We start from the raw sequence: 11117 nt of genomic DNA, 5'->3' as shown, positions 1-11117 counted from the left end.
AAAAATAATATAATTTTTGGAACTTATAAAATTAGATTATATTATTAGTATTTTATATCTAGAATTAGAAATAAGGTCTTTAAATATACTAATTTATAAAATATATATATAATTAAAATAAATCCTATATACTAAAATTATATTTTAAGAAAGCTTTTCTTTTTTTATTAATATCCGAAATAAGAAATTAAATAATATAATTAATCTATAAATATAAATTTCTATAATAGAATTCTTAAGAATTATAAATATTAAAATAAGATTTATATATATTTTTTTTAGTTATTTAGCTTATTTTATATACTAATTTTTATAAATCTTAATAAATACTTTTTATTAGTAATACTTAATTAGTATTACTAAGCCTTATTTTCTTATAATATTAATTTTAATATTTTAAAGCTTTTAAATATTAGAATAAATAATAATACTTTTTTATATATTTATATATATTATAGTATTTCTAGTTTTAGCTAAATTAGTTATTTTATATAAGAAATATAAAATAGCTATTATAAAAGAAAGTATTCTAAATAAAATCTTTTAATCTAATTTTAATTTCCGAGCTTAGATATTATAAAATAATTAGATTTTCTAACTTATAATATTACTAATTCTCCTAAAAGGCTTTTTTTATATTAGAGATAATAGCTTGAATTATAAATAATTTTAGAAAGAATTAGTTAGTTTAGATATATAAAATATATATTTTCTTTTCTAATTTCTTTATTATTTATTTATAGGAATTACTTTCTAGCTATTTATATAACTAATTCTATATTTCATATTCTTTAATTTCTTTTAAAATTTTAATTATAATATCTAAACTAACTTTAATTAATTTTTTGAAATATATAACTTTATAATAAAATATTTATCTAAATATAACCTAAAATCCTAAAAAATACTTTTATAGATTTACTATTAAGTTTTATAATTAATATTATATTTATAGACCTAATAATACTAAATCTAGTTTATAAGCCTCTATTTTTATTATTTGTTTTATTATTTCTATATAATCTAGTATTAGCTAACTTCTTATAATATCTAGTAATATTTTAGCTTTTTTTAAAAAAAATTTAGCTAGCTTATTTCTAATACTTATATCTTTTAATAACTACTTTTTAGATCTATTTTAATAAATAGCTTTTAATAAGTTCTAATATTTTTTTTTTTTGGATTTTATATTCTTGAAAATAGAACTAATTTTATTAATAATTACTTTTCTAATATAATAGAATCTTAAATAATTTAGAATACTAGATATTAAAATAATCTAATTACTATAATATATAATTTTTTTTATATTAGATAATTTTCTATTTCTTAATATATAAATAATTTTATAAAGCTATTTTTTATTATTTCTATAATTATTAGTATAGCTATTTCTTTGGGAGTTATATATATAGTTACGGGATACGGGACACGGGATATAGGCAATGAGATATGAGTAATGGGATATAGAATACGGGATATAGTTATGTAACCTCGCGTCCAATTAGTGACTCGACTAGTAAACTAGACTCCTTTAGGCTTAGTAGATTTAGGGATCATATATTAATACTATAATACTATAATTCTTACTTCTGGATAATAATAACTTTACTAACCTTATGCAAATAGTACTTCCATGCCTATATAATAGTATTATGCATTACTAGTAAACCAATACTAATTAGTTTATATATATAGATCAGATAGTAAGAAGGATTAAGCTGCACTTGCTAAGGCCTGACTAAGCTATATTAAAGGAGGGAAATAATAGTCGCCTTTGCCTATAATTCGGTTCTATAGGGAGGAAAGATACTAATTCTTGCCAATTACCAAACGGTTAACTATTTGACTATCTAATTGTCTTATAAAACTACTTTCTTTACGAAAAATCACTCTCTTTGCAACTACCTGAATACCTGGGGCTCTTGAGCTTCAGAACCATTAAGTCCTCCCGGAATCTCGATATTTCACTCCTTGAATTTCACTTCCTAAATTTCTCGTTATGGGCGAAATTTTACCTCGAATATGATAACTCCCACCTACCTACCTTACGAACCACCCTCCTTTTTACGAATCTACTCTCCTTATAAATCACTATACCTTGAACTAAGTACAAGCCCACAGAATATATAATAGCGGAATTCACTATAGCAGACGATTCCTTTATCGGATCTGTCTAATCCGATTACTTCATACCCGTAGGAACTAATAATTTCAAGGAAATAGTAATGAAATAGAGACATGGAATTAATCTAGATACCGCTATAGTATATGAGATATTTGAGTTCTTGGATACTGTAATACGGCAGGCCGTACTCGTCAAAAATCATGTTGTTTTGGCGGTTTTGGCGGTTTAGGTTACATGGCAAAGGCTACAGCCTTTTATATATAACTTGCAGAAATCATATAAGAAAGCTGGTTTTTCTATAGACTTAGAGAATAATTCTTTATAAGTATTTAATTAATTAAGCTTTTATATATTATATACTATTTATACTTTACTATTTATGCTTTTAATTTATTATTTTACTATTAAGTTACATTTTATATTCTAGTATACTTTATATAAGTTTTTGTCTTATTATAGTTTCCTTCTTATATATTTTATAATAAGTAATATAGGGAGAATAGAAACTTTATAGTTAAGGTAATACTTTTATAAAATTCTAAGAGATATCTATAAAGCGAATTATTAGTTTAGTAAGTTAGAGAAGAAAAGGGCTATTATAATACCTTGAGCCTAAGGCTAAAATATTAAGAATATATAAGTATTAATTTTAATATTTTATATTAATTTCTAATATATTTAGTAATTTAGATACGAGTTAGCTATAAGATATAATTACTAGTATAATATATAGGAATAATAGAAATAGAGGCTAATTATAAAAAAAAAGAAGTAGAGAAAATAAAATAAGAAAAATTATACTAAGATAATATAAGTTAGATCTTAGTTAGAAACAGACTTTAATACTCGGAAATAAAGTTATATTATTAATTTATATATTATTTTTAGTTATAATAAAGACTGAAATAGAAGTAGTATTAGTTTTAGTAAAAAAGCTTATTTCTAAGTCTAAAAAAAATATCTAAAAGAGGAAATATTCTTAATTTTAAGTAAAATAGTAAATAGGAATTAGAAATAAGAATTAAAAAGAAATCAGAAATAAGAAATTATATAGATAAACTAAAGAAGCTTCTAGAAAAAGAAATAGATATTAAATAAAGAAATAAAAGAGAATTTAGAAAAGTTAGAAAAATTAGTAAAATTATATTTATTATTTTTATTATTACTTTTAATAATATTAATAAATATATCTAGTTTAGTAAAATTAAGGGAAAATACTATAGATATTAAACTAAAGAAATAGAAAAGAAAGTATAAGTAATAGAAATAAGACTAGAAAAGCTATTACCTTATTATTACTAATACTAAAACTCAAATCTTAATTATATTTATTATTATTAACTAGTTTCTTTCTAATTCTGGCTTTTAAACTAAAAGATATACTTAAATAGGAAATTAGTTCTTTAGGAACCTTATTAATAAAAGTCTCAGGTATAGAAACTCTATAATTAATTATAAAAGAAATTATTAAGATTAATATAATTAAGAATAAATATATACTAGTGCCGGGTTTAAACCTGCTATTTATAAAAGCTTCTGAAATACTATAGTTTTAGGGAAGTAATATTTCTATATTCTTAAAATAATATATAAATATATATAAGAACTATTATATTTCTAATAATACTAAAAGAAAGAGAATTATCTATTATATTTTTCTTATTTATAAGAATTAGATTAAGGCTATACCGGAATACTATACTAATAATCTAGAAGATTACTAGAAAACCAAGTTCTTTAAGGCCTTACTAAAAGAATTCCGAGAATATAACTAGGAAATACTTAAAATTAGCTATAACTTTCTTAATTAGATTATTATATAAGCCCAGAATAAAGAAATTTCTTCTAAATCTTATATTAATATATTTAATAAAATATTAAAAAAATTACTAAAAAGAAAAGAAATAAATAAAATTATTTATTCTAGTAAAAGATTATATTCTTAAGAATATAAATTTTAAACCTATAGATATTTCTATTTATAAATATAATAAGATATATAAGAAAGTAATAATATTTTATTAGTATAAAGAAAAGAAATACTATTTTAATATTATTAATAACTCAGATATATTTAGATTTAGATAAGAATACTTAAATATAATAATTTATAATATAGTTCCTAAACCAGAAAATAATTATTCTTTATTAGTTTCTTTTATTATACTTTTTAAAATTGCTATAAATATAGGTAAGAAAAGAATCTAGCCTATAACTAATTATATGAAATTTACTAAAAGTAGTAAACCTAAAGAAAATAATATTAACTAATTAGTAAAAAGTCTAGAAAAACTATTTATTACTATTATAATTTAAAAGAACTTATAGAAATAACTTAATATAGCTACTATTATAATTCGAGAGAATATTCATAGTCTACTTATATAGCCTAGCTAATTATAGCAAGTATAATAGTATTAATAGCCTAGTAGGAATAATTCGGGTTTTTAGGAAAAATATACTAGAAGTTATAATAGAAATTATAAAGAATACTATAGTAGCTATAATAATTAAGCTAGAATAAGTAAAGAGTCTAGATAACTATATTTTAGAAAAAGCTAGTCTTAAGTATAATTAGAAAATACTACTTAAGTTAATATAGCCTATAGTATAGATCTAGAACTAAAAGAGCGAATTTGCTATAGGTATTATAATAGAAATAAGAATAATAATATTAATTCAAAATATATTTATATTTCTTAGTTTTATTATTTACTAATAAAAGAACTTATAAATTATAAATATACTTACTAATTTAATAGAAAATAATATAAAGAACTATTTAAAACTAGATAAGAAAGTTTTTTCTTTTTCCTTACTAGTAAGTACTAGTAATTTAACTAAATTATTTCCTAAGTTTAAAAAGAAGAATTTAATTATAACTTAAATACTTAACCTAAAAATATTTAGAGATTAATAAGAAATACCTAGTTTACTAAGTAAGAAAAAGAAAAGAGAACTAGCTAACCGGAATTTATATATAGAAGTAAGTAAATTATATCTAGGAAATCTAAATAGCTACTTTACCTTAAAGGAAATTATATTAGAATTACTAATACTTTAGATTCTGGAATTAATAAATAATATTAAGATTTGGCTATAAATAGTATTTCTATTAATACTATAATAAGTTCCTTATTAAAAAGAAAAAGAAAAGAAATAGAAATAGCTAAAGAAGTTTTCTAAAAATAAGCTAGAGTAAAAGAAAAGCTATCTTATATAAGAGGCTAAAAGAATACTATTTCAAGAAATAATAAATAAGAAAATAGCCTAGCTAAGAATATAAATATTAATAGTTCTAGAAATAAATAAAACAAATTAGGAACTTAGTATATTCTTAATTATAATAAGTATAAGACTCTTAAAATTAATAATATTCTAATAAGATTACTAAAGAAAGTAACTATTTTATTCCCAAAAACTTAGAAAGAAATAAGAATATTTATTAATGCCTTAAAAATACTAGATCTAATTACTATATTTTAGAATTAATAAATCAGGAATAATACTTCTTATCTTATTATTTTATAAATAAGAAATACTATTATATTAAGTATAATTAGATATACTAGAAGATCTATAGAACTAGTAGCTATAGCTTATATAATAGATAAAATATTTAAAGAATTAGAAATACTAGTTTAGATATCTAATACTAATAGAATTATTTAATTTAAAGGCAATAGTATTAATATTCGAATATTACTAGCTTATAAATATATTATATAATCTTTATATCTTTAATTTATATTTCGAGAACCTTAAAGAAGTATTAAATATAAAGAAATAATTAATACTAGAACCAAAATTAATATTTTCTCCGAAAAAATCTCTAGAAATATTAGTAAAATAGTATATAATACTATAGATTATTAAATATTTACTATTACTAAGGTAGAATTTGGATTTATAAGAATAATAAAGCTTAGAGCTAAGATTATAAATAAAGTAAAATATAAAAATATATTCTTTCTAGTTAAAAAAGCTCTAAAGATCTTGCTTAGTTAATTATTCTTAGTAAAAATAAAGATAAATATTATATATAGAAATAATAATTTATAAAATAAAAAGTTTACTAATCCTAAAAATAACTAGAATACTTATATTATTATAATTATTCTATTTTTAAAAAATGCCAGGAAATAGAAAAAAGTAATAGTTTAAAAGTACTAAGTTCTTAGAATTAAGAAATTAAGTAATATAGAGTAGGAAATAAAAAATAAAAATAAAAAATAAAGCCTAGTATTATAACTATTAGTAATATTAGAGAAAATAGGAAAATACTGGGATTTCTTATAAATTCTTTTATTTTAGATTCAGAAATTTAGAAAATTAATAATATTTTTAAAGAAAATAAAATAGAAAAGGCTCTAATTAGAATATTATTAAAAGTAGTTCCGGATTTAATAGAAAAAGAAATAAAAAGGATATTAAATAAAGATATTTCTAAAGAAAAAGTAAAGTAGTATTTTCTAATAATAAAGAAATATATTTCTAAAGCTAAAAAATATAAAACCCAAGACTAGAAAGAATTCTGAAATATATAGAAGCTTAAGAAAAATATATTAAAATACTAGATAAAAAGGTATTCTTTATATCTAACTAGAAAGAAGCTAAATAAAAAAGTTATAAATTCCGGAGATTAGATAAAAAAAAGTACTAGAGAAAATAACTATAGCTCTTAAAGAAAAAGATAATAATTATAATTTATTTCTAGTTATAGGAATATATAAAATAAAGAATAAGAAAATTTAACTAGTAAATACTAATAATAGAACTAGAAAAGGCCCTAATAAATATCTAGACTAATTTAAGGAATCTAAAGCTAGAAAATACTTATAGAAATATATTAGAAAATATAAGAACTACTTTTTATTAAGAATATTAGCTATTTTAAGAGATTTATAACTTATTTCGAAATGCCTTAAATAATTAAATATTAGTAATTAGCTTTAAGAAAAGAAACTAGCTATATTTCAAGAATTAATAATTAATTAAAAAAGTATAATTATATTCAATTAGAAAGAAATAGGGAAAGTTTATAAGAATATTAGCCTATTTATTCTAATTAAAACTATTAAGTATAAGGTCTAGTAAAAAAAGAATTTCCTATATTCTAAAGCTCTAGTACTAGTAATAATAAAAATATTATTAGAATACCTAGATTATAAAGTTCTTAAGAAATATAATAAATCTTACTAAAATCTATAGTTTTTAGTTATAAAGAAAATTACTAGAATTTATAAACTAATTAATACTACTATAAAAATAAATTTAGTAATTCTATAAAATACTAACTTACTTTTATTTACTAATAAGACCTTAGAGAAATTTACTAAATATACTTATATCTTTTTAATTAATTTCTTTTCCGGATATAATTAACTTATACTAGATACTTATAATAGAGATTTAACTATATTTATAATATTTCTAGGACTATTAAGAATAATTATACTATTTTAGGGAACTACTAATTCCGTTATATAGTTTATATAAGTTATTATAATTATTTTAGAGAATCTATTTCCTAAAATCGCTATATTATTTATTAATAATATTAGAGTTAAGAGACCTTATATAAACTATAATAAATAGCTTATTTTATTAAGTATTTAATATTTCATATTTAAATATCTTTAAAACCTAGATATAACTTTAGATAGAATTAAATAAGCTAGAGCTAGTATTAGAAAAAAATTATAGTTCTATTATAATAGTATAGTTATTATTAGCTTTATTTATAAAGTACTTAGAAGAAGCTCTTTAAGCTCAGGAATTACTAAAATCTTAAGATAGAAATATTATAATAATATAACTAAAAGCAAGATATTTATTAGAATTATTATTTATTACTATATTTGAATTAAAGGCTTTATAATTATTACTAAACCTATTTACTACTTAATAAGGAAAGATATAATATAAAACTAGAATAATAAATAAAAGCAAGCTATATAAATTCTTTAAGAAAAGCTTATTACTACTCTAATACTTTATAAGTTATATTATAATTTATTAGAAGATTAGAGAATAATTATATTAGTAATAGATATTAGCCTAGATAAATAGGGCAGAATTCTTAGTTAATATAATAATAAAAGAAAAAAGAAAGTTATATAATATAAGTTTAGAATCTAAAATAATACTAAATAGAGATATAATACTATTAAAAGAAAATACTAAGGGCTAGTAAAATATTTATAGAAAGTATAGTTCTGGTTATATAAAGTTTATTTTATTCTTAAACTAGATATTAATATACTTATTATATAGCTAAGTAAAGCGGCTATAGATCTTTCTAGAGCTCTAGTTACTTACTAGCTAATATGAATTTAATTATTTAATTTTAAAATTAAGTATATTAAAGAAATCAAATATATTACTACTAATAGATTATTAAGATATTTATAATAAAAAGATAATATTAAAGATAATAAGAATATTAATAAATAGTTAGTAATAGAGTTTAATACTATTAGAATAGTATTTATTAGATAAAAAGTTTAATTAAAGAAAGTAGTTCCGGTTTAGTTATATAATATTATTTTAAGAAATTAGATTTCTAAGATCTTTACTAAATATTTAAATAATAGTATTTAGTTATTAGAGATTAATAATTAAAGTCTTATTATATCTAGAAGCAAATTAGTAATATTAAAAAAATAATAAAATCCGGAAGTTATATAATAAAAGCCATAGCCTTTTATATATAATTTCCGGTAAAATAGTAAATAATAATACTAACTTTTATACTTTATTTAATAACTCGACTATTTTACTAGATTTCTTAAATAATAGCTATTCTAAATAATACTAGAATATTATATAATATCTTATAATACTTTCTAGACTAGAAAAAATATCTAAAGCCGAGTTTCAAAAGTTAAGTAAAAAAGCTTTAAATTATAATATAAGAAATTAATTATTATAGAAAATTATATTTAAAATATACTTATCTTAACTTATTATTAATAATTAAGAATAAAGGGAAATTATTATTAAAGAGCTATATAATAAGATTAGATATATAGGAAAAGAAAATATTTTTTACTTAATAGCTAGCTATTATTACTAGAAAAATTATTATAATTATATATAGAAGTATATTAATACTTATAAGATTTATTAGTATAAAAGTAAAAAAAGATAAGAAAAGGCTTTATATCTAATAAAAGCTATATTTCTTTTCTATTATTTTAGGATTAATATAATTAAATTACTAGACTATAAAGAATATAACTTATTAGTTATTACTAGAGATAACTTCTTAGAATAGATTAAAGCTAGACTTTTAAAGAACCTAACTAATAAGAAGATTACTAAGTTTATTTAGGAAGAAATTATTTATAAATATAGTTTATTTAGGTAGCTTAAGGTAAATAGTAAATTGGAATTTAAAGAAATAGTAATTCAGGAACTTAATAAGTTAGGAATTAATAGAATTATTATTTTGGCCTATAATTTCAAGAGAAATAATATAATTAAAAAAGATATTAACTAATTATTTAAGTACTTATTATATTTATAATAGGTAAAAAGAAGCCTTAAATAGATTTACTATTATATATTCTATTTACTAATTAAGTTACTATATATAAACTAACTAAATTTACTTTCTTTTATATAGTCTATAATAGAAAAACTATATTACTTATTAAAATATACTTTCTAATTTAGAGAATACTTAAATAAGATAAAGTCTATAATAGAGAAATACTTCTAGAAATATATATAAAGCAAATATAAATAAGAAATAAAGATATTAAAGAAGCTAGAATAAAGAAAAATAGAAAATACTAAGAGAGAAAAAAGTAATTTAATACTATTTACTAGATTTATTTAAAGCCTATTTCCGAAAAAAATCTCGTTCTTATATATAATATTAAATTAATAAATTAAAATAAGTTAAGAAATATAAAGCTATTATATTACTAGCTTAGCCTATATAAAGTAAGGTATATAAATTAACTAAAAGAATACTATATACTAAAAGAACTTAATAGTACTATATTCTAAAGAATATATACTAGGAACTAACTCAAGTAGTTTATTAAAAGAAATAGATTCTAGTACTCTCCTAAAAATAAAGTTAATAACGAGTATATATTTATAAATAAATATTTCAAGATAAATATAGAACTAGAAAAGGAAGTAGTTATAAAATACTATAAGTAAAATAGTACTTAGGAGATTAAGAAAGCTACTAGTATTATTATATATATTCTAGAATTACCGGAATTAGAAAAAGCAAAATATATTTCTTTTATAAAAGACTAGAAAGAAGTATCTAATAATAAGAGCTTTTTTTAATCTGAAATAAAGCTAGTTATTTTTAATTCTTTATATATCTTTTAATTTTTTTCTAACTATTATTTATAACCTTTAAAAAATATTATTATTAGATTATTATTCTAGAAATCAAATAAGCTTTACTATTACTTATTTCTTATTATTATCTAATTACTATTACTAGATAATATTCTTAATATAAGATTCTATTACTAGATCTTAGGAATTAAATATAAAGTATTCTTTTTAATATAAAAATAAATAGAAAATTAAAAAGTTATTTTACGAACTCTTAATTCCGAATTATAATAATAAATAATAATAATATTTAGAGATAAGAAAAGAAAAGAAAAAGAAAAGAGGCCTTTTATATATATTTTACTAAACTAGAAATCTTTTAGAAGCTTTACTTACCTTTTTAACTAGCTATTCTTATGGCTTATATTAATTTAAAGCTTAATTATAATATTTATAGATCTCGATTTTAATTTAAACTACTATTATAAGTTCTCTTATAATATTTAAATAAACTTCCTAATTAGAAATTATATATAAACGGAATAGTTAAACTAAAAGCCCTATAAGAAGAAAGAAAACCCTATTAAACCTAATAGTTATTTCTAAAAGTATTTAATAATATATAATTCTAGGAATCTCTTAAATATTAGATAAACTAGATCTATTTATTTAAAGCCTA

The sequence above is a fragment of the Hyaloscypha bicolor genome (genome assembly GCF_002865645.1).
Source record: "Hyaloscypha bicolor E unplaced genomic scaffold K444scaffold_37, whole genome shotgun sequence".
Classification (NCBI taxonomy): domain Eukaryota; kingdom Fungi; phylum Ascomycota; class Leotiomycetes; order Helotiales; family Hyaloscyphaceae; genus Hyaloscypha; species Hyaloscypha bicolor.
Note: the sequence above shows the minus strand (reverse complement) of the source record.